The sequence below is a fragment of the Cavia porcellus genome, unplaced genomic scaffold, assembly GCF_034190915.1.
Source record: "Cavia porcellus strain 051 isolate PalLab524CR breed Dunkin Hartley unplaced genomic scaffold, mCavPor4.1 scaffold_10, whole genome shotgun sequence".
Taxonomy (NCBI): domain Eukaryota; kingdom Metazoa; phylum Chordata; class Mammalia; order Rodentia; family Caviidae; genus Cavia; species Cavia porcellus.
The window spans coordinates 25,729,683-25,753,534 of NW_026947493.1; the positions used below are offsets into that span (position 1 = coordinate 25,729,683).

At 41.0% G+C, this 23,852-nt stretch overlaps 1 long non-coding RNA gene across 1 annotated transcript in view; it reads right to left on the minus strand.

Moving 5' to 3' along the window:
* The window catches only part of LOC106025797 (uncharacterized), a 72,113-nt gene extending 49,132 nt beyond the window's left edge, over window positions 1–22,981 (minus strand). The window contains exons 1-2 of the long non-coding RNA XR_010050097.1: window positions 10,585–22,981; window positions 9,967–10,047 (exon numbers count right to left, since the gene is read on the minus strand). This is a non-coding gene — a long non-coding RNA (uncharacterized LOC106025797). The remainder of the gene's footprint in view (window positions 1–9,966; window positions 10,048–10,584) is intronic.
* Window positions 22,982–23,852: the final 871 nt, after the last annotated feature.

A 23,852-nucleotide genomic window follows, 5' to 3' on the forward strand; every position in this document is an offset into this window, starting at 1 on the left:
GGGGAGAATTTGGAAACTCAGCCAGTTACTAAGTGCCGCCTGGGGAGTCTTGCTTTCCTACACTCTGAGATCCCAGGCTTGAAGCCCTCTCTGCTGACTTTTTCCAAAGCTTGAACTTTATAAATTGTCAAAGGCCAAGAACTTCTACAAGGTTGCTCAGCTCTAGAATTCTGGATTTGCCCTTCTGGTCCAGGAGCCCTGGGTTCACCAGCACAACTGTGAAGCAGGCGGACACTGCTTCTCACAGTCATTTTTCACTCCCAGGAAGAGAGGCTGTCAGAGGCGCCTTCTGCATGCTATTTGCCTTAGAAGTAGATTTGCAGAAAAGAATACCACCCGAGGGGTTTTCTATGACAGGTAAATTTCCTCCTGTACTAAGTGAATAATTAATGTTGCTTTAATGTGGATCTGGCCTTAATATACATAATTCATATGCATTAATGCCCCACTCACTTCCCTAAAATCAACAAGACAAAAAAACTCACTAGGTGGACAGCTTCAAATAAGTAAACATTTGGGTGGTCTGTTGATATTCACAGAGCACACTGGAAGTTTACTAATTTACTTTCTATGAGAAACAGATTTCGGTGCTGTTGAAAGGCTTGCAGCTTTGAAATTAAGTAGCAAAAGCTGTCACTTCATACACACGTGCTCAGGTTGTGTGATGATGGCAGCGTTGGCCAACAAGTGGAAAGAAGCTTCCAGAAGGAATGACAGAAGACAGTGGGGGCATCCTCTCTGGAGAGAAATCTGACCATCAGCAGCAGTCAGTTGTATCTAGTGACCATACCTGGGACTCCAGGCTTCTAGAGAGTAGCTTTCTTTTAGGTGACTCTTCCCCCTGGAGCAGTGTTCACTGCTTCGGCCCCAGGAGGCTGAGCCCTGCGGACTTTGTGCCTGGGGCTTCAGGTCAGCAGTTTTCAGATGGGATAGAAAGTCAGGCAGGGACACAGGGGAAGTTACAATAGTTGTGCCCCCTCTCTTGACTTCAGGGAGTAACCAGACTCCCTCCCATACCTCTTTGGTCCAAGGGAAGGTGGTGACTACTTCCCTTTGCTGGACTCTAGGTACCTGCTGCATCTAGAAAGTTTCTGACCCTCTGCCCATACTCCCTTCTTTAGCAACCTAACATCCCCCAGTTTTGGGTGGAGTAACATAACCTATTTGCTACTAGGATCCTGAAAAGGTACTCACCCAGTCTAAGGAACGCTAGGAGTCAGCCTCCCTGTGATGGCCCTAGAGTGGGCGCAGTAGTAACAGCATGGAGTTACCACTGACCGAGCCTCTGGCATTCCTGTGCACTCCACTAAGCACCGGAGGAAGAATCTCAGAAGTGGAGACTGACCAAGAATCTCAACGTTGCGGGCTACAATGCATAGAAAACACTTACTGGATTGTTCCCAGCCTAGCCTTTTTACATCCAAAGGAAGGGGTCCTTTCATGATATTTACTATTCCTTTGATTGAATATTAATGTACAATAACACTATAAGTTCACCACTGACTCTCTCGGCTCGTAGGTACACTGTTGGCCTTGTTGCCTGCTATTTAGTGGAAGAGGCTGAAGCAACTGCATGCTTTTACTTCCATGAGCTACCATTCACATGCTGTGAAATTCATCTTCTCCAATACAAATTCAGCATTTTTAGGATATTCACAGAGTTGTGCAACTATCTCCACCATCAACTTCCAGAAAGTTGTCATCACCCCCAAATGGAACCCCACCACCACTGTCACTCCCAGATCCCTCTCCTCCCTGGCAAGTGCTCTCTGGCTCTGTGGATTTGCCTACACTAACATCTCATACAGATGTAATTATATAACATGCAGCCTTTGAGGCTGACTTATTCCATAGAGCTAATCTCAGGACTCTTCTATGCTATAGAAATAGTCCTTTCCTCCCTTCAGTGGCAAACAGCATTCAGTTGTACAGCTATGCCAGTTTTTTTTCTGCTCACCAGTGGATGGGCGTTTGGCTATTGTGACTAATTCTACTACGAATATTTATGTGCAGGGTTTTGCGTGGGTACACACTTTCATTCTCCTTGAGAACCATGTGTCTCTGACCGCCCACACCACTGGAAGGGCAGCATGTCTCCTTCATTGTCATGATCAATTCTCTTGGTTCAAATGTGATTGATTTCCACTGCTGGCCCCAGGAATGGTCACGTGATCATTTATAGAAAATTATTGTTCAAACTGCAGGTTCTGCTAAATTGTGAGTAAAATTTGGTCATTTTGTACAGTGCTGGTGTTGGTAGGTCTATGTTTCTGTGAGTATGCATATCTTTCACATGTTTCAGACTTCAAAGTCAGTTAACTGGGGTTGAGAAGGCTTTTGCTGTTGGTCTTCAGGAAAGTTAAACCCATAGCCTGATATCTATTCCAGATGCTGTTCTTCCACACCTAGGGGTCCTGTGTTTCTTATAACAGACCAAGCTTACCAAAGACAGGCAACATCAAGATAAATGTAGCACTTCTCAACTGGAAGCATCTAACGGGAGATTATGTTTAAATTAAAATGATAGAAACCATTGAGGAGAAAGTAGAATTTGCAAGATCAGATGATGGCAATACACGTTACCTTTTTAATACGTTACCTAAATTCCCCAGGGCAGGAGTGTTAACAGCTTACATTTACTGAATCTTTGCCATGTGCCAGACATTGTTTAATTTCATTGTTACAATGGCTCTATGATCATGTTGTTATAATTTCCATTATGTATATGAACTGAGACTGAAAGACTAAAAAGAATTAGGTAACTGGCCTCAGGTCACATAGCGAGTATATAGTAGAGGACTGACTAAACCTGGTTTGTGTGAAACCAGAAACTTCTAAACAATAAAATCAAATTACCTCCCTATATATGCAACTTTTATTTTTATCTCTAGTCATGTAGTTCTGTATACTCATTACTTTTTTAAAAATCAAACTATGCTACAATTATAAAGAGGAGAATCCCCATCCTCCCCGTTTCTGTCTCTTGTGTTGTCTTTCATTTTCCTTATTCTTGTGTATTATTTTGATCATGCCTCGTGGACCTTGACCTAGGATCCAAAACCTGGACTCTTAATCTCTATACCACATTGCTAAGTTGTTAGAAAAATTGAGAAGTTTGCCAGAAGAACTATCTGTCCAACATTTAATTTAGACCCCATTTAAATCAAATTGCCAGAGCACAATTTCTGAAAACTTACAAGCATAATGCTCTCGGATAGTAAGAACACATCAAGGATTTCTTTATCTTAGAGCAGGGTGACAAAGACAGTTCAGGAAGGATAAAACAACCTGATATACATTTACTCAGTTAGAAAATGCTGGAAGAAGATTGTAAAGTCAGATCCAAAACTGGTTAGTGTCCTTTGGACATATAAACTGGAACCTGTGAGGTTATCTTTTCCTCTGGCCAAAAATTATTTACATTGCTAGGCAACAAAACCCATTTGTAATTATCAGCCTGCACCAGTTAACATCTGACATTACAGAGCCTCTGCTGTAATTGAAGTAATTAATAGCATCAGTGCCACATTACCTTCCCTCAGTGCGGCTGTCCCACAGAATTTTCTGCAGATGGGAAAGTGATACTGCCACCACCACCACCACTGCCACCACCATCACCACCACTGCCACCACCACCACCACCAGACCCACCACCCCCCACTAACACGATCACCATCGGCTTCATGTAGCTGTCGGGTTCTTCATATGCAGTTGGAGTGTTGTGTTTCATCTTTGGCCTTGTGGAGGGTCTAAGTGTTTAATTTTATTTACCTAATTCAGGGTTAACTTTGAGCATTCACACATGACCGTGAGGACCCTATTGGACCTCACAGTCCTAGGGGACTGGATGACCTTTATGAGCTAGCTGGAACAGCATGACTTCGAACGGGCTCAAAATAATTGGTTTGCCGTATTTCCAAGTGCAGGGTAATCTGTCATAAGGTTTTTCTGTCCCCTACATTTCCTTCTACCAGCCTTCGTTTTGCTCTTTGCTGTAGGAACCAATTTGTTTACAGACTGTTGCCTGCTGGTGGCTCCCTTCTATCTCTCTGAGGAAAGGTCACAATACTGGGCCCAGCTGCCCGTGTAAACCTGGGAACTGACTTGCTCTTCCCAGTAGCTGAGGAGGAAATGTCACGAGAAATGCCCTAGACCCTGGTTCCCACCCCCTTTCTCCATCTCAGGCACCCTGACATGACTAATGGTGGAGAAGGGCTGCTGAGAAGGACAGGATCGTCAGGTCACTAGATTTTCATAAAGGAAGTGAGCCCATGTGAACTTAGAAAAAGCCAAGGAAATAATGCTATCTTCATGACAAGGCAGTGCAAGCGAGATTTTATAGATTTGTTTTGGAAAAATTAGTTATGAACTGATGCTGACTTTTAAGAAGAAATCTGAGAACCTTTTACAAGTCTCTGATTTACCTTACTCAGAAGATGCCAGATAAGCCGATAAGTTTCCTAGGAAACCTTTGCTTCAGGGTTTTCAGTTGTATCTGGCATTTTCCCAGTTGTATCTGATAAAAGCCCCTTGCAACAAACTCTGAAGGACTTTCCCAGCTCCTTCTCAGAGCTGTCTTTCCATCCTTTAGGCCCTCTGTGCCTGTAGATCCGGAGTGAAGTAGACTTTCTGCGTACTGAAATTCAGCTGTCCATAGCATGGTCTCCCCTGGATCAGCCAGCTTCCTCCTGCCAAGGGGCTTCAGGCACAGTAATCTGAGTTTGGAATCCCTTTGCCGGCCCTGGTATCCATTGTGAATGTGATTTCTCTAATCTTCCTGTTTCACATTCCCTCAAACAAGCTGAAGCCTTTACTGGAAGGTCAAATAAACTTTACGGAAAGTCATTAGAGAGACCAGAAAGGGAAAGTCGAAAGTGGACTCCTGATTGCTCTCAAAGGGTCTTGAAGTTTTACTCTGTTTTTTAAGGCCTGCTATACTATAAACAAGGCTCATGGAAACCCTGAAACATAGATAACCTGTAAGAGCCAGAATGTCTGAGTCTCTTCCAAGCTAACTGACCTAACAGTAATGGTCTCTTTTGATGTTCATGACATTGAATTTTTAAATTAAATTTATTAAAAATGAGGAAACCCAGGTAGACCTAGCAAAGTTTAGTGACTTTGCCAAAGTTACTAAGAAATTTTTGGAAACACAAGTAAACAGTGGGTATGTTCAGCCACATAGCCTCTCTCCCAACTCACAGAAGGCCAGAGCTCCATTTCCAGCTCTGAATTTTACAGATCAAGTAGTGGTTTGACCTGTCTTGGAACTCACGTACTTATTTGCAAAATGAAGGTGATATCATCTGCCAGATACCCAAACTTGTGAGAACTTCTTTCTGAATTGTAAAATAATGAACACATATATGGTATTATTTTTTGTGTTCCTTAGCCAGTGGCATCTTTCATTAGTTGGATTCTAATTAGTTGATGTGTTGTGCTTAGATTATGGGTAGGAAGCATGATCTCCACCACAGTAAAGACACTGACACAAAATCTCCTGGCTCTGGACTTGATCCAGTATGATCTAGTTATTGAATGACCACAAAGAACTCAAGGGAAGATACTCTGGCTAGTGCAATAGCCAACTCATTGTCTCTAGCCTCCTCCCAGGTTTGGCTCTTGATTTTACAAAGTGTGCAAACATTAAATAATCTAAATGATTGGTGAGACTTTGAGGCAGCTCTGATATTGTTTGTTTTGTATTTGTTTGAGGGCTATGCAGAAATAATTGGCATGAATTTGATGGAGTCCATAGGATTATTTTTGCATTTTGAGTATTTTGTGCCTCTCATATGTTATCATTTCTATTCCAACTATTAGGATGGTCCAAATAATCTTAATTTTTATCAAGTAGTAAGGATTGAACTCAAGGCCTTTGTGTATTGATCTACGTCTCCAGCATTTTTATTTTGAGACAGGACCTCATAAAGTCACTAAATCGGTCAAGCTGGCCTCAGACTTGTACTCCTCCTGCCTCAGCCTCACAGAATGCTGGAAGTACAGGCATGTGTGCCACCATATCCAGCTTTTCCCCCTTTCTTTTTCTTTTGAGGTACTGGGGGTTGAACACAGACCCTTGCATATGCAAGTCAAGTGCTTTAACACTGAATTATGTCCTCAGATCTTTAAAAGTTTTGAGAGAGGGCCTTGCTAAATTGTCAAGTTTGACTTTGAATTTTCAACCCTCTGCCTGGGCCTCCCAAGTAGCTAGACAACAGGGTGTCTGACATGGCACACCATTGTCTTTCTAATTCTGAATGACACATCTTTATGACTGATCTACTTTTCTGACCCAGAGCAAAGAAGAGCACAAGGGACTTGCTGAGACCAGTCCTGTATTGGGTCGGTGCTCTATGGGAACTAATGCAATTCGCCAGAAAGCATAGAAGGCCATTAAAAAATAAGCTTGTCTTCTAAAAGTGACGCTGTTAGAGTGAAATATTTTTCAAAGGACATTAAAATTCAACACATCATGGAACTGTTCCAAACAATATTGATACTTAACTTTTCATTTTTTCAATTTAAAGTAAAGATGTTTTCCTAGTTCAAACAATAGCTTCTTCAAGGAAAACTGCTGAGAAAGTGCTTCAGTCACCTGAGGCCGAAATTCTGACAGTACTGTGAATATTCCTGACATTCGATTGTTAAGTCTCTTTCAGAAAGGAATTCCATGGAGACACCAGACTGCAGCATCTCAGAAGCAAATCATTCAAACACATCCAGGGACATTATTAGAGAATATGATTTGTACAGCACGCATTTCCTAGAGAGCCACTTTTGAAGATACAGGGTAGAATCCGCACTATCAAATAACTTACAGTTAGCTAGAGGATACCAACGCCACTACCGACATAGACGTTTGTCACTGCAAAAAATAGAGCGACAGGTGGGCTGGGTCGATTGGGACACCCATGCTCTTTACTCTTCCAGCAGAGTTGGTCTTTCTGCTTCTTTTCTGCAATGCGCTTTTCAGCAAGTGGAGCCAGAGTTTTAAAGAAGTCTAGGCACCCCCTATGCTCTGAAGGCAGGGCAGACTCTTGGTTTCTCATTTACCAACGCCTGACTCCAGTATCTGAGGCATACTTATAAGTAAATGAACAGGAGCAAAAATTAAGCAAAAAAACAAAAAGCAAAAATTTGGCTTAGCTTTCCCATTGGGGGAGGTTAAATAAAATATATGGTAAAAGAAGTATTTATCCAATGCATCCTACTTGTCAGCATTATAAACTTGTTATTGAAAATCCCACCCGCATGTTTAGAACACAATGATAAAGCCAAGTGAAGATAAACAAAACTGCCCATGTGTTTCCATTTAAAAATATATTCAATTTTCCATATTAAATATGGTAGTTCTGCTTAGCATGTAACTAGCGCGGGGCTCTATGGGAAAAGAAATCTCAAAGGGAAAACATTTAACTTTTAAAACAACAGCATACCATGTAAAGAAGAGAAACCATTTAGAATTTGATTAATTGTTTTTCTTTTCTGAAAGGGCAGGAAATTATGAGTGTTCTTGCTAACTATGAAAAAAACAAGACAATTTCTAATTACTTTTTCTCCTAATGGTGCCTCAGAAGATACAGGGGAAGATCGATTTAATCATGGTAGGACTTCCTTGGATTGATGCAGAAAAGCTGTTCAAGTGGCAGGCTCAGGACAGCCTTCAGAATACACAGCAAACCTTTCCTTGGCCCCTATGGTGCCTGTGAGCTGCGAGCCTTGAGATTTTCTTTAAATTTTTCTCTTCTTCCGCTTGGCTCTGTGTACACACCAGAACGCTTTGTACCATGGAGAAAACAATATAAATAAATCACGTAATAAAATGACCTTTCCCAAATCACGTTTTGGCTAGAAGATGCTTTTTACAGCTGTCTCTTTGCTCTGACTGCAGATGCCAGCAACAGTGGAGATTTTACAAGCCCTACCAGAGCTCAGACATCCAGCTGAATGCGGTTCTGGGGAAGCTAAATTCAGCATGCTCCCTTTTCACATTTTTTGGCAGATTGGAAATGTATGCTGCCAGTGAGCCAGGGTGTGCACAAATAACATCCTTATCTTTGGCCTTAGAGTTTGCTTCTGGAGAAAAGAAAGATGTTCTGAGAGACAGGCCCTGAGAAAGGGATTTGGGGCAGGGTTATTTACTTATTTATTCTATTTGTTTATGGCATGGTTCAGATGCTGATTCTGTTGTGGGAATGCCTGACCACAGTGACAGGTAAATAAGAAAACACTTGAAAGACAACCCAGGAGCGAGTCCTTCTCTGTGACTGCTTTTCCTCAAAGCTGAGCCAGGCCTGCATGTGCCAGAGGAGATGCAGCGCAGTGGGCAGTGTGGGCCTTTTTCTGCAGGTGGTCGTGCTATGTGGAGGATCTGACAGACCACATTATTTGTCAACACAGCCTAATCCACATTCCAGGCTGTTCCCAGAAGGCAGCCTGTCCCTGAGGATTACCAGGAAGGTTAGTGATTCACAGAAATACATAAACACCCAAAGTGATCGGGAAGCTGCGGAGGAAGAGAACATAGTCAATCTCGTGTACTTTCCCCTATCACTTTTCTAGCTTAGTATTAGAAAAATGTGTGGCACTGGAAGGAGAATAAGAAGCAGAAATCTAAGCTGTTTGCTCTGTCTCTCAAAGAAGTTCTGGAATGTTCCTGGCTTTCCCAGTTGCTATTAAATTCTTTTGGAAGGAAGCAGGGAATATTTCATTAATTAAAATAAAAGTAATATTCACTTCCTATTTCTTCAAGGAAGCCATCCAAGAGTCAGGACTAGAAACCATGAGTGGCCCTTCCCGGCTGCTTGCTGTCCTTCCACACTTCTCTTCTACCCTCTCTCGATTTTTCTGCCAACTCTCTTCTCAAAATTCTTCAATGTCCTGAACCTCCTACTTCTTTCCCATCTCCTTCCAAGTCTCCTGATGCTTTTTTCCCTTCTCTCCTTCCCCTAAGACTCAGCCCTCTTCTCTAGTTTGCTGATTTTCTAGTTTAGAAATTGGCTGTATATATTTTTCTCAAACTCTCACAGTAGGCCTAGCGAAACCAGGCTAACATGGAAGAACCAGTACACGCTGATTGATCCTTCCTCCTCGGCTTCTTGTGCTTTTCTCTAGGCGTGCTAAGCTGGAATTTCTGATTTTCTTGGGCCAATTCCACTAAGTGCTGCAGACTCTATGGGAAAAGTGGTAAGATGAAGCAGATTCCTGTAAAGCCGTGAGTGGGCCACATCTTTTAGTGAGTACACTTTGTTCAAAACCAGAAAAATTATGTTTTGTTTTTCAAGCTAAGTTATAAGAAGACAAACTTTTTTATTTTCATTTTCAAATTTAGTTATACCTTGGGTTTAGAAAATGATGAAAGAAAATCGGTGACTGTTAAGTAAATGTCATAAGATAGATTAAAAATTGAGTTAACAAAAAGGTTTGCCTTCCATTAAATACGATTGATCTCTCAGCTACTTTCAACTCTATAGCATTGCCATTATTCAGGCATTTTTGATTTATAAAATGGGAATTTTATGTAGTTGCATGTAACAAGATGACTTTACTTAAAACTGTCATCTGGGTTAAGTGTGTCTTTAGAGTCTCCCAAGGCCCAGAAGGCTCACAGGGACTGGACACTAGCCCTGGTATTTATTCACTAGGACCCCCCAGGGATGGAGATTTTCCAAGAATGGAATGATAGGCAGTTTATATGAATGCAGCAATTTTAGATTAGCAGCCTGCTGTCTACTCACTATTTGACCTGCAAACAGGAGGCTCAAAGCCTTCACTTGAAGATACAATTGTCAAGATAGAGATGGTATCTCACGGGATCAAATACTGCTGAAACTGGAGCCAACATAATCCATTCATACAAATATTCATGCTAAAAAAGGAGAACAGGGAAATCCAGATAGTCCAGAGAAGCACCCGGACCAGACCACCATGTGCCACCACCGGGGCACGAAATCCTCTACTTACCCCCACAGGTCCGCGGTAGTCTCCTGGGCCTTCCCCTGTCCTCACTTGGACTCACAGACCACCTTTATTCAGCACAGGAGCCTGAGGAAGGAGTAAGAGGAAAGACGGAGTGATTTTTCCTTACTTCACTGTGAATCCGTTTCACTCCAAAACGGTAAACTAAACACAAGCTATGGCTTCTCCAGCAACCTCATGGAAATATGTTTAAATGCATTTGTAACTATGCAATACACAAAAAAGGAGCTCTCCATGGATCATCAACTGAGAGGAACCCCCCAAGAGAGGAAATTAGGTAAAATTAGATTGAGGAGCAAAACTGCAGTCCAAGGAGTAGAATGTAGGCCGGTCCATCTATACTCCCCTCTTCTCCCCAACCCCAGCGCTGAGTCAGCGACCCAGCCCATCCCACCTTGAAGCCTTCCTTCCCTTGCATTTTTTTAATTCATTGGTCCTATGCCCTGCAAGGGACTTCTGGGGTCATTTCCCTTCTCACCCTCCTCCCATGTAGTTTTAATACATCTGTGCTGTATACTTTTAAAAAGCAAGGACTTTTACCATCTGTTAACTAATTTTTGCCCTCTCTGGGACATTATTACCCCTGTATTGGACATGTCTTACATCTCAAGGATCATGTAGCTTCCTCCAGAACCTGGGCTGAGAGTAGGTACTCTGTGCTTCACACATGAGGCCATGGAAGCGACCAGGATGTCCACATCTCAGGGTGCCAGCACTGGGTGACTAGTTAAGTCAGTGAATAGATCACTTCTTCCATAGATAACTTGAAAAGATTCACAGGGAAAATTCCAAGCTCCAATATATGACTTAGAAACATCTTTTGTTGGTTTGCTTTCTCCTTCTGTTTCCAAGGACAGGCTACAGAGACTGTTACCTTTTGGCGGATCAGAAAATACAGCTATCAGCACACAAGAAACACAAAGTGGTAGGCAACTTCTAAGGTGCTAGATCTTGCAAGCACCCTGTATTTCCATCAAGAGATGATTGGATGAATCAAATGTGTTACTGGTACGCAGTGGAATATTGCGCTCCCATAAAGAAGGGTAAGCTTGAGTCATTTTTATGAAAATGAATGGATCTTCAGACCATAATATTAGGTAAAACACACCAAACACAGAAGGTTAGATATCACATGATTTCTCTTATATGAGAAAGTCAAAGTATAAATTACTTCAAGAGCAAAATAAAAGAGAGATGGTGGGGAAAAAAGAGGACAGACTGTGTGCAGATGGGAAGGAGATTTGGAGTAGAAGAAGAGGAGAAGGGGGAAAGAGGGGAACTAAAATGACCGGAAAATGAAATTGTTAAGTACACAAACATGTCTTAATAAGAAAGACAGTGCCTACACGACATGTGACTCCAGCCTCCCACCACAGAATGAGCTCTGAGGAGCTCTTCACTTGTTCGTGACTGGGGACTGTCCACGGGTGGCTCTGCCTGCAGCCTCATAAGAGATGCCAGCCCAGAAGCGCTCAATTGTCTCCCAATTCCTGACCCAGAGGATGCAACCTCTTGTGCACTTATTGTTTTAAAACCCAAGATCTTAGTTAAGTTACTAATGAGGAATATATGCCCAATACATTCAAATTAACTTACATGGTGGGGTTTTTTCCTGTAAGATTATTTGTGAACTTTCTTGGCTAGTCTATCTGTTCTGTGTCACTTAGATGGCTACTTAGTTTAAAATACATTACAGATAAGGCTGAATGCTTTCCCTCAACAGAAAGAAATGTCCACATATCAAGTTAGAATCTAGTTGCATATGTTATTGGCATGAGGAGAACAATAAATTTGACTTGTTCAAGGAAGCAGAAATGACTATAATTTGTTTTCTTATTAAAAAAAATTTTTTTAAACTTCTTACTATTGTATAGTTCAGTTTTCTGTTGCTATCACTAGTACTTGATGCTGGTTACGTTAAAGAGAAAAAAAGGTTTATTTAATTCCCAGTTTGGACTCCCAGACTGAAAGCCCATGGTTGTGTGATCCATCTATCTGACCTCTGATTACAACGGTGGCAGAAGGCAGAAGGGGACAGCACGTGGGCTGGCCTCATTTATGACAAGCCACTTTCCAGAGAACTAAATGCCGAACAGGGGCACTGAGCTGCATGAGGATGGAGCCATGATACTCCAATGGCCTCATCATGGAGGCCAGGTGCCACTCTGAGGGTCAAGCCCCAACCATGATCCTTGCTTGATATATCACACCCAAACAATGGCAATTTACAATCAGTGATAAATTTATGAATTTCTGTCCCAACAATTCAAAAGTTGTAATCATCTAGGTAGAGTCTGAGGAATCCATTATCTTTGAGCTACTTATCCTTAAAAAGAATGACATAAAAAGATTGCAAAAGACATGTTCACCAGCTTACAGTAACCATTTTTCCTGGTCTACACCTGAATGGAAAACTGTATTCAAATGGCCTTGTTTATGCACCAAAGTAAGCACAACAAGCCTTCTACCGGGTTCTTCCCCAGCTAATATCATTTTATCCTTTCTACACTGGAGTCTGATTGAGTCATTCATTCATCCGTCAGATATCAAAAAGATAATAAGACATCCTCTTTTTACTGATACTTTAATTAAGATACTTTATTAATTCAGAATCATCTCTCTCTTCAGTAACTCTAAATTAGTGACTTCTTTCTTTGAGACTATTTTAAATATCTTTTCTTGGGCTTCTGGTGACTGATTCATGTAAAACTCATTTCCTTTTAAAAATGACTATCAGAATTTTTCTCCAATGAACAGGAAATTGAGAAAAAATTAAATTTTGAGCAGTTTTAGCTAATTGGTCATATTAAGGTGAAAATATTTTGTGTAGGAAGGGTGTAAAGAGGGACTCATCCACAATGCGGCCGAGCAAATCACTGTGGCAAATGTACTTAGAGGACAGCGGCCAGGTGTGGAGAAAGCTGATTATAGGTTCTTCACCTCAGAGAATCTACCTTCCTCTCAGCCTGCTGGGCAGCCATGGCAGAAGGATCACAAGTTTAAGCCCAGTCTGGGCAACTGAGAGACTTAGCAAGACCCTGTCCCCAAATAAAAAGAGCTGTGTATGCAACTCAATGAAAAAGCCCGAGTTTAAATCTCCAAAGCAAAACAAACAAACAAACAAAAAAGTATGTTTTCCCCATTACCGATCAGTAGCTGGCAGAGGACAAATGCCACAGACTGGCTGTTAAAGGACCAAGGAAGTCCGTGGGTTCAAGGGTTGGGCCACAGGGCGTTGCTTTTGGAAGATGCTGTAGATCTCCAAGAGGTGGAGCCTGTAGACAGTGCTTAGCCACTCAGTGCTGGGGACTATAAGACCCAGGTCCCTTCTTCTCTTCTGCTTCATTGTTCACAAAGTGAGTGGTTTGACTCCATCACACATTCCCACCAAAGGAGTGCTGCTTCATCAGAGGTCCAAAGCAATGGGCTGCCTGATCTTGGACTGAAACCTCCAGAACCACGAGCCAACAGAAACCTTTCTTTTTGTAACTGAATTATCTCAGGCATTTTGTGCAAGGAAACCAACCAATACAAACAGTGACCAAAGAAACTGGGAAATTTTGCAGACCTGAGTTTTAAACCTTGCAACATTCCTTACTGGTAACTTATCCAAACCCTTTCACTTCCCAGTGTTCTTATCTGCAAAATCAGAGGAAATAATATTCTCCGTACCATTGCTGTGAAGATGAAATGGAATAAGGAAGCCATGCTTAATTCTTAGCCTGAGGCCTGGTATACTGTAAACTGGTTATTAAATGAAGGGTAAACCAGAGCCATTTCTAATAAATAGATGATATATCTGGCAGCAATAATTGAAGCACACATCCAAGAAATGAACTATAGTCATTGCACTCAAAATTAGACTGCATATACTATGATGCAGAAAAGTGACGACCTAGTGACTTCATGGTTACCTTGATTTGTGTAAGTATACTATACCGCTCTCAACAAAATTTCCTTAGATGCAGGCCTCAGGCTGTGTCTTCATCGTTAAGCAGCACATAAGTCTTTTCTACTTTTCTCTTCAATGCTTAGTTGTATGCTTTGATCTCTTAGTTGTATACTTTACAGATTTTCTCTTTTTATCAGTTAAAAATAAAATAATGGTTAAATATTTATGTGTTCCACTTCAATGCCAATTTTATGTAATCAGAAGGTGATATCCAACTCGGTCTTATATTAAAACTATGAAAAAATCTCAAGGAAAGAATATACTGCTGCCAATTTCTCCTATAAGCCCTATAAAACTAAAGCACCTATATTTAGTTTTTTAAGACAAAAAGAAGTGAAAACCTGGAATATATTCATTTACTTATCTGTCAGCATAGTAACATGGTAATCAGAGCCTGACACTGGTGGGCTGAAGCTGTATTTAGACAGTGAGTTTGAAATTTCCCTTAAGCTATTGATAGTTATTAATATATTTCGATGATTTTCACTGTAATTAGTTGTTTGATCCTATTTTCACTAAAATTCTTACTAATTGCCTCATTATTCCATATGCTCTCAAGATCATCCTCTCTCTTTTGTGTCTCTTTCCCCTCTTTTTAATTAGTGTGTGTTAGCAATCTATAATAAATAGAGTCACCATTGGAAATTGTACCTATGTATGTCACATCTTCCCTTCTGCAAACCCATTTCGACAACATTTAGACAATGAAGCAGAGATGGTTTTCTGTATTCTGTTAGTCTTGTTTGTTTGTTTAAGGATTTCCAAGTCTCCGGGTTTTGTTGTCTAAATAATCAATCAAATCTGTCGTTGCCGGCAGCCCTTGAATTATCTAAACATGGAAGCCCAAGGTCATGCACAGGGTGGCAGTAGGTCAGGAATTATGATCTCCAATTGCCAGTCACCATATTAGCTAATCTCCTTGACCCTCAGATAAGGGCAGAGGCAGAGCACTGCACTCCTGAAAAACCTTCAGTAGACCTTTATTTTCTGCCTAACTATTTACCTGCAGTATCTGACACTCACAAATTCCCAGGGAAATATGTACTGGTTTTTAAACTCTTCTTTTACCAATGGGGAAAGTTAAGCCCCATGTTGCTTTTCAAAGCAACTCACTCAAGTTCCCAAGAAAGCTGTGAACCTCAGACTAAGACATTTGTTCTCACATGGGCATGATTTTACTCCCTCTAACCAGGAGACATTTAACACCGTCTAGTGACATTTTTGGTTGCCACAACTGGGGGAGGTGCTATGGTGACTTGTGGAGACTGGCTGCCAGCCAGGCTACCACACATATGCCAGCGCAGCCACTGCATACAACACCAGCCTGCGTGAACCGGAGGGGTCCAGCGGGACTTTCATGGAGATGGAGATGTCCTAGTAAATGCAAGAAGCGAAGTTAACATGACTGAGGGGTTGGCTACTTAGTTTCCTTAAATTTTAAAGAATTTAAATAGCCATGCGTATCTACTGGCTATTCTGCTGGACAACACAGCTCTTAGTTGGTTCACTATTACTTTCCTGGTTATAAAGTGTTACATCAGAAACAATTTTGTAGGGTTATTGAGAGAAATAAGTGAAAGGGGAATATATATTAGGTTACTAGCTGCTGTTTTGAGGATTAACTAATAAATCTGTACTGGTTGAGTATCCTTTATCTGAAGTGCTTGGAACCAGAAATGTTTTGAATTTTAGACTTCTTCAGGTTTTTGGAGCTTGTATATTCATAATAGGCTATCATGTAAGTGGAACCAAGTCTAAACAGCAAAATTCATTTATGCTTTGTGTACACACTGTGCACATTTCCTGAAGGGGATTTAATGCAAATAAATTTGAACATAAAATTGTCTCCCTAGTGTAAAAAGCTGAAAGATAAATAAGACCCAAAATGTATAATAGATATTATAAGAGTGAGGAGAGTGTGGTCTACTTGAAAGACATAACAACTGGGATGGGGGAAAGGAGAAAGGAAATAAGGGAAAATTATATATATATATACATATACATATATGTGATAGATAATTATACTACCAATCTCTGTTGGTTCATCAAAAAGAAGAGTTTGTGCTTTCATTGTTTGATAATTTTTTCATGCCTATGTCTTGTAATCTGAACAACTGCTTTGAAGATAGCAATATGCAATGTATTAACCAGTGTTAAACTCCTACTATTTTGTTTTGAAATTCTGTATCATTGTTTTTGTTCTTTTTTCATTTAAAAAAAAAGTTGTGTTCACTAAGCTAAAAAAGATCAGGGTATGAATTTTCCATGTCAGTGTTCAAAAAAATTTAGCCTTGGGGGCACTTTGGATTTCAGGTTAGGGATGCCCAGCCTGGGTAAAAAGGCCAATTATACTATTAAGTATATGCATATTTACATCATTACAGATATATACACACACCTGAAGCAATTTCCAAAGAATAGTTTTGCAAATAATTACAGGTGTAAACACTGAGATTCCACCTCACACCAGATAAAATGGCTATTATTGAGAAATCAACCAATAAATAATGTTTGAGGGGCTGTGAAGGAAAAGGAATCCTTCTCCACTATTAGTGAGACTGCAGACTGGTTCAATCACTGTGGAAATTCCTCAACAATCTAGGATTGGAGGTCTTATTTGACCAAGCTATTCCCTTTTGGGTATCTTCCTAGAAGAATTGAAAACATTATATCACAGTGATATATGTGCACCCATGTTTATAGCAGCACAATTTGTAAAAGCCAACCTTGGAAACAACCTAAATGTCCACCAACTGAGGAATAGATTTTTTAAAAATGTGGTATTTTTATATAATGGGCTACTACTCAGCCATAAAGAAGGATAAACTTGAGATTTTTATAGTTAAATGAATGCAACTTGAAACCATACTTATTAGTGAAATAAATCAGACATGTTATGTGTAAACATTGTGTTGTCTCACTAGTTTGAGAAACTAAAAAACTATGTACATAAAAAATAGTTACACTACTGACTTTTCTGAGCTCATTGAAGAGACAGGTTTGTGCTAGTATTGTTTGGACAATTAAATGCAAATGTTTTCCACTCTGAGTAACTGATTTGAATATAACAATGTATACATACATTGTGTATATACCTAATATACCTAATACCAATGTATATACCTAACTGTTGTGTTTTGAAATTTTTATTTTGTTATCTTTAAAAATATTTAAAAAATAATTACAGCTTTAGCTATTCCCCAAATGACTAAAATGCACCAACCTGAAGTGCCCAATCCATATGTCACCACCTCTTTCTGGCACATGCCAGGAGCTCAAGTACTAAAGACGCCCTCCTTAGGTCAGTAAGTGCACACAGGTGACCATGTTAGAACACACACAAACTAGACTTTCTACCCCACCCTCCACCTGAGCATTACCTTATAACATCATAGCTTGTAAATTCAGACCCCCATCACCACCACTAAGAACAAGTGACTATAAATAGTGTTACATTTTGAAAAGTAAAATTCAGATGATGTCCTAAATTTCTAACCCACTTCAGCTGCCTGGCGGAGGCTCTGGGAGATGGGCAGAATGGCCCATCAGGACTGCATGAGCGCCCAAGCCTGTGGAGGGCATGCTGGCTGCTGTGCCCTTTGAGATGGACAGCTGGAAGTGAACCTAGACTTTATATTTCTCACCCACTGGGAAATAAAGTCTACACTTAAATCTCAGGGTTTACATGTGTCAAGAAACAGTTTCCACCTCTAGAGTCTGGGCACACAAACTCCATATTGGACTAAATACCAGTTAGATTTTCTTTGCATTCATGTGTTAATGATGTTTTAGCTTGACTCCAGTTATAACAATCTGAACTAAAAAGAAAAGCATTTGGAACCAAAGAGTAAGTCAGAGTAAAGTACACAGGATTGTGGCTTTTCCTGTCCTCCTTCCCTTGGGTTTCAGGTCCATCATTATGTCCCCAAGAGGTCTGCACCAACACCACACATCTCACCCTTCTGCTGAGTGTTATCTTGTTACCTTCTTAGGTTTTTTCACAATACTTTGGGAATGATATTAACTATTGTTTGTGGAAATAACTGCTTAGTTTTTCTGTGTCTCCTGCACTAGACCATAAACTCTGTGGGGGACCCTTTCTGTCTCATTCCAGAACATCTTCATAATCCAGCCCAGTGCCTGGTACATAGTTGGTGTCCCTGTATATTTTTGGCATTAATGAATAAATGAAAAATATTTATTTGTGTTGAGATGCTACTGATTCCTCTTCCAATTGTTATGTTATACAACATAATCAAAAGATATTTTTCATATTCCAAAGTATGAACGTTTCAAACTCGTATTATTTCTTCCTGGTGATGAGAGAACTTTGATCCAGAAGCATTTTCCACTTCATAGTTGTCCGTGATTTCAGGATGCAGAAAGAAGGCCTTGGGGAATGATCGCATCCAGGGAGAATGATTTCCACAGCTGTATGACATGTAGCTGTTAGACTGGAAGCCTGAACAGCCGTCGGTTTGCAAGGATTCTGCTTCTGACGGAGTGTGGTCCTCTCTGACCATGATGGTGCCTCCCAGTGGAGTCCTCTTAGATATATAATTGAGAAGACTTTATTTTTGCAAATAGTTACAATGATTCTACTGTGCAAGTGGACCAGAAGTCAGGACTGAGTCACAAAGAATACCAAGGAGATACAGTTTAAAGCTTCAAATTCTACAAATCTGGGTTCACTTCCCAGGCTAGCTACTTAGGACATTAGACAAGTTACACATCTTTCCTGAGTCTTTGGCCCCTCATGTGTAAACTGAAGATGATAATGGCATATGTGTCATACTGTTATGGTGAGATCTGAGGACATTTGATAGTATTAGGTACACAGGAAGTGTTCCATAGATGCTAATTCCACATAGTAGCTTTAAACTCTTTGGTGCTTTTTGGCCCCCTCCCTTTGAGTCTGGACAGGCTGTGCCTGGCGCAGTGATAGAATACGCTGAAGCCAACACTTTGTATCTGTCAAGGCCGATCAAGGCACTCTCTTGACCCTGATCTGTTCACAGGGACACGGGTCCACTTCTGAAGAAATTCTGCTTCTCTGCTGCAGAGGGCGCTGCTCTTGCCAGCAGTCCCACTTATGTTCAGTCTCCTGTGCCCACTGCTAAGGCCGTGGATGCCTCTTTGAAGTGGACCCGTTAGCCCCAGTGGTCAGATCACCGCTAGCTGAGACCTGACAAAAGGAAGTGACCTAGTTGCCCACCTATGCAGTGTCAGAATCCCCGACCCACAGACTCCAAGAGCATAAATAATGCATTGTTTGATGCCTCTCATATGTGGAATGACTCATTATCCAATACAAATTGGAACATCACAATTACCATTTCTGTCAGTTACTATAAATGATTGTGATACCTCAAATTAGTCTCAATTACATAACCATTAATAGTTAAGTTTCAATAATTGAATAGTTTTTTACTCCAGCCACTTTGTATCCATTCACCCTTTCCTGAGAGATGTCAGGAGCTACTTTCTCTTTTCTCTGAGGCTTTGCTCTACCTGGAATGGCCTTCATTCTTTTTCTGACTGGCTTTGATTCATCACTTGAGATTTCAAAGCCGGCATCACCGCCTCCAGAGAGCCCCCTTCTGCATCCGTGCGGGTTGCAGCCTCCCCGTGAAATCCACAGGAACTCGTGGGTTTCTCTTTGTGCCTTCCACACGGTTCCTGCTGCACCCCGTCATGCATCTCTGTGAGGCACAGCTCATCAGACTGTGTCTGCCCTGGCCTTCCACCTGCGTGGAGAAGACAGATCCGGCAGACACAGGCTCTGGGCTCAGATCCTGCGTCTTCAACCTCTCATGTGGGCGTCTTCTCGCAGTGCCTTGTGTGTGAAGGAGACTTTATGAATCTTACCTCACTCACAAAATTCCTCAAAATTTAAATATTAAAAGATTTAGGAATAAAAAAATTGGATCAGAAAGGGATACATAAGCCTCCCTCAGTACCCAGGGAGCACCAGTACCAGTACCAGTTGGAAGTACCAACTTCCCCATATCAAAATTAGTGGCTGCTCCAACCCCTTATACAAAGTGATGTAGTATTTACAGAGAATCTACATACATTCTCTGGGATACCTTATAGCATCTTCAGGCTCATTATAATATGGAAACATTGCAATGTGATAATTGTTACAATGCATTCAGGGAATTGTAAGAAGGAAAAAGTCTGCACACATTCTGTAGAAATGCACTTTTTTCCTGACTGTTTTTAATGCATGGTTGGTGGCCTCCATACATGTGGCATTTGTGGCTATGGGGGGCCAGTTGCCTTTAGAGATTACAAAATTGTGATGTACTGATTGGCATCAACCAAAAAGATGAGACTTCTGTTTTACTTCCCTTGCATGCAGTTTTTTCTTCCTCTGTCTTTCATCTGCTTTATTTTTGTTCATTTGTTCAGGCAGGATCTACTAGTAATTCACAAATCTAGCTACATACTCTGGATTCATCTAGAGAGCAGTGAGAAAAACTCTTCTCCCAGGGATTCTGCATATAAATGAGGCCAGGAGCTCGGAGGCCCAGTGAGTTTGGGAGGGATGTCTCTGGGCATCCGGGACACAGACTGGATCTGCGTTTGGGAACAGTGACTTTAAAGGTCCCCCCACTGCATTTCAATTCCGCTGCTTTGCTTTCTCACTCTGGGGTGCTAGAGCATCTCACACGCGCCATCCCCTTTCCAGCCCCAGACGAAGTCTGTTTAAAACATGTCCAGATGCCATTTCAGTCTCTTTCTACAAGACGCCTTCTGATTGCTGCTTCCTTTGCCCCCTTCATTGCCAGTTAGTCGCTGACTCCACCCCTGTCCATGCGAGGAGTGACCATCTGTGGTCAGTGGACACACAGCCAATAGCTTCATTCTGAGGACTGAAACTGCAAATGAGAGTGATAAAGCTGCTCTTTGAGGGAATCCTTCTCGTCTGTTCATCTTGTGCTTTTCTTTGCCAGAAGAGAGTACAACTGAGGCTTATTCATAAGGAAATGAATAACTGGTTAAAGCATCACTCAAGACAGTCAGACAGGGATCCTCTCTGTGAAGTGAAAGGGTGCTTTTTCTTGTTTCCTTTCTGTTTATGAATGCCAAGTGCACATCATCCTGCAACACCAATCCCGATGGAGAAGAGCGGCAATTCCAGCAGAATTACAGCATCCAATCATTCCACCCCCGTGTAAATTTTAGAGAGAAGGGAGATAGCAGAAAATAAATCTTTAGGACACCCTTTGAACAGCACTTCGTGAATGAATCGCCCTTCATCTCTCTCCCCAGTGATGCTATCGCAGCTTAACTGGCACTAACTCAGCTGTTCACAGCTGCACACAAGATGTTCCCAAGAGCGCAATGTCAACCATTTGTCCTCGCGTGGCACAGCCTAATTTATTTCCTTTGAGGTTGGAGTCTGATGTTTTGTTCTAGCAAGAATCCAATCAAATCAGCGAATCTGAAAGACATCTAGAGGTCAGATTTCAGAGGTGAGGTAGGATTCTGTGTATGGTTCTTCTGGTGAGCCACCTATCCCTCGAAATACATCAAGCTGAGGACGAATCTTGACAGTGAGTGTATTTTTAATAAACTCTGAGCAGGAAGTGAATCAGGGTGGAACAAATGTTCTCATTATTTGAGGGAGAACCATAACCACACTTCACGTCTCAGCTGGGTTAACTGACACCGGAATGCTCTTCAGAAGCCAGTTCGGTGCAATGCGACAACAACAAAAAATTTATTGAGCATCTACTGCTTGCCAAGCAAATGTGTAGGGCCAGAAAGTGTAATAAAAGGTTTCATTTTCATTAGAATACAAATTTCGTGTCTTGCCCCTGGTGCCTCTCCTATGCCTGGCACAGTTAATGTTCAATAAATGTTGAATAAATGAATAAATAATGTACTATCATTCTCATAATCCAAACTAGATCAATTGGTAGCAGCTGCCCAGGCAGCTACATGGAGCAAGATTGCGAGCTGTGTTTGAGCTCAGCGGACATGTAATCTGATGGAGCGATGCCATCGGCCAGCCAAAGGCTGGAGAGGGGAGCCAGGTGGCCGCGCACTGCCTTCCTGGGCTGCACAAACGCGGTGCAGCTTCTCTGTCCTCCCTCTCACCTGGTTCCTTTTTTTTTTTTTTTTTAACCTTCTTTCCCCTCCATTTCAGGAACAAGCAGGATGGCTGTCAGGGTTTAATCAAGTGAAAAATTGCAGGCACTTGTGTTTCCCATCTCTTCTGAACCACTTTCTTCCTTGGTTCAAGAAGGAAGACTAACAGATCCTGGTTTGAGTGTGTCAAAAAAGCTTGTGAAAGGTAATCCCATTTTGCCACCACCAAGGTTCTGCCTTTGCTGCAAAATGAAAGATCAGGTGAACTGCAAAGCTCAAAAAAACCAAGAGGAACAAGATTTACGTCTCCCTGGTTTAATCTGTATATGTAAGATTTGTCCAGTCCTTAGCGTATGGGTATATTTCTAAATAATGTGAAAAAACATGTGAACTCTTTTTTTCCTCTTGTTTTCTTCTCAGAATTTTGTTTTGTTTTGTTTTGTTTTTTTAACTGCCTGGTGCATCTTGCTAAATAGAAACATCTTAACACAAAAAAGTTTGGAGCTCTCCTTGAGTTAATGAGCCTGTCCTGCAGCAATTCACTGTGCCAAAGCCAAAAGAGAACGTTTTGGCACAACTCACTGGGAGGAGATGTTTCAAAATGACATCTATTTTCAGTGGCATCTTGAGTTTCATAAAGAATTCATCCACACTGACCCAGTGCCGCCTGTGCTGCTAGTAATTTGGCTGAAAAAAATTCACTAACAGCCAACCTATTGTTACCAAAGCCATCTCAATTTGCCTGATTTTGGGGTGATTAATTCCAAAGATTTGGCACCAAAAAATAGCCAAATCTTTATTTTACATACTTCATTTGGTTTGAATATGTAACAAGTATATATTACCTCATAAAGGGGAGGAATCGTGTGGATATAAAAGACAGTGCTTCAAAATGGTATCTTTCTTTAAGGTTCAAATAAAATGAACTACAATATTCAAAAGTGAATGTTTTTAGGGTTAGGGTTAGGGTTAGGGTAGGGTGTGGTGGTGCATGCCTGTAATCCCAGCACTCGGTAGGCTGAATCAGGAAGATAGTTGGGAGTTCAAAATCAGTTTAGGCTACAAGGTGAGTTCAAGGCCAGCCTGGACTACATATCAAGGCCCTCTCTCAAAACAAAAAACAAACAAACAAAAGTGAATGCCTTTAAGTGAATTTGCAAATAATTTTATTTTCTTTAAAGCTGAGCAACTAAGGCCAGGGTGGTTGTACAGGCCTGTAGTGCTAGCACTCAGGAGGCTGAGGCAGGAAGATCACTGCAAGTTTGAGGCCATCCTGGTTACATAGTGAGCTCAAGGCCAGCCTGAACTACATAGCAACAAACAAACAAACAGCTATGCAACTAAAATGAAGGAAAACTTTTTCAATTATATAAGTTAAAAATATGAATGAATTTGATATACAAATTACATATCATGCTTTTCCTACAAAATGTTTAACTTGATAAGATTTCCCCTCTTCTCATTTTTTTTTCTGAAACTATTTGTTAAAGAAGTAGGTAAGAAAAAAGAAAACCATCTTCAGTATATCTATGTACAAGAATCCTATGCTTTCTGGGAGTTTTTGACTCTATAATGAAAGATGGAGATTCTTCATACCAGGGAACAGATAGGGCACTAGGGAACATAAGAGCAAATCAAATTTTGTCTTCCGAAAACTTGAAAAACCGATTGAATATAAAGTGTAACAAATATGTTATTACCTCTCTGGCACATTAAAATTTTACATAATTCAAAATTTCTACCTACTTTGTCTTCCAACAAATTTAGTGTTTCTGTTTTAATATTTAGATCTTTGATCCATTTAGACTTTAGTTTAGTA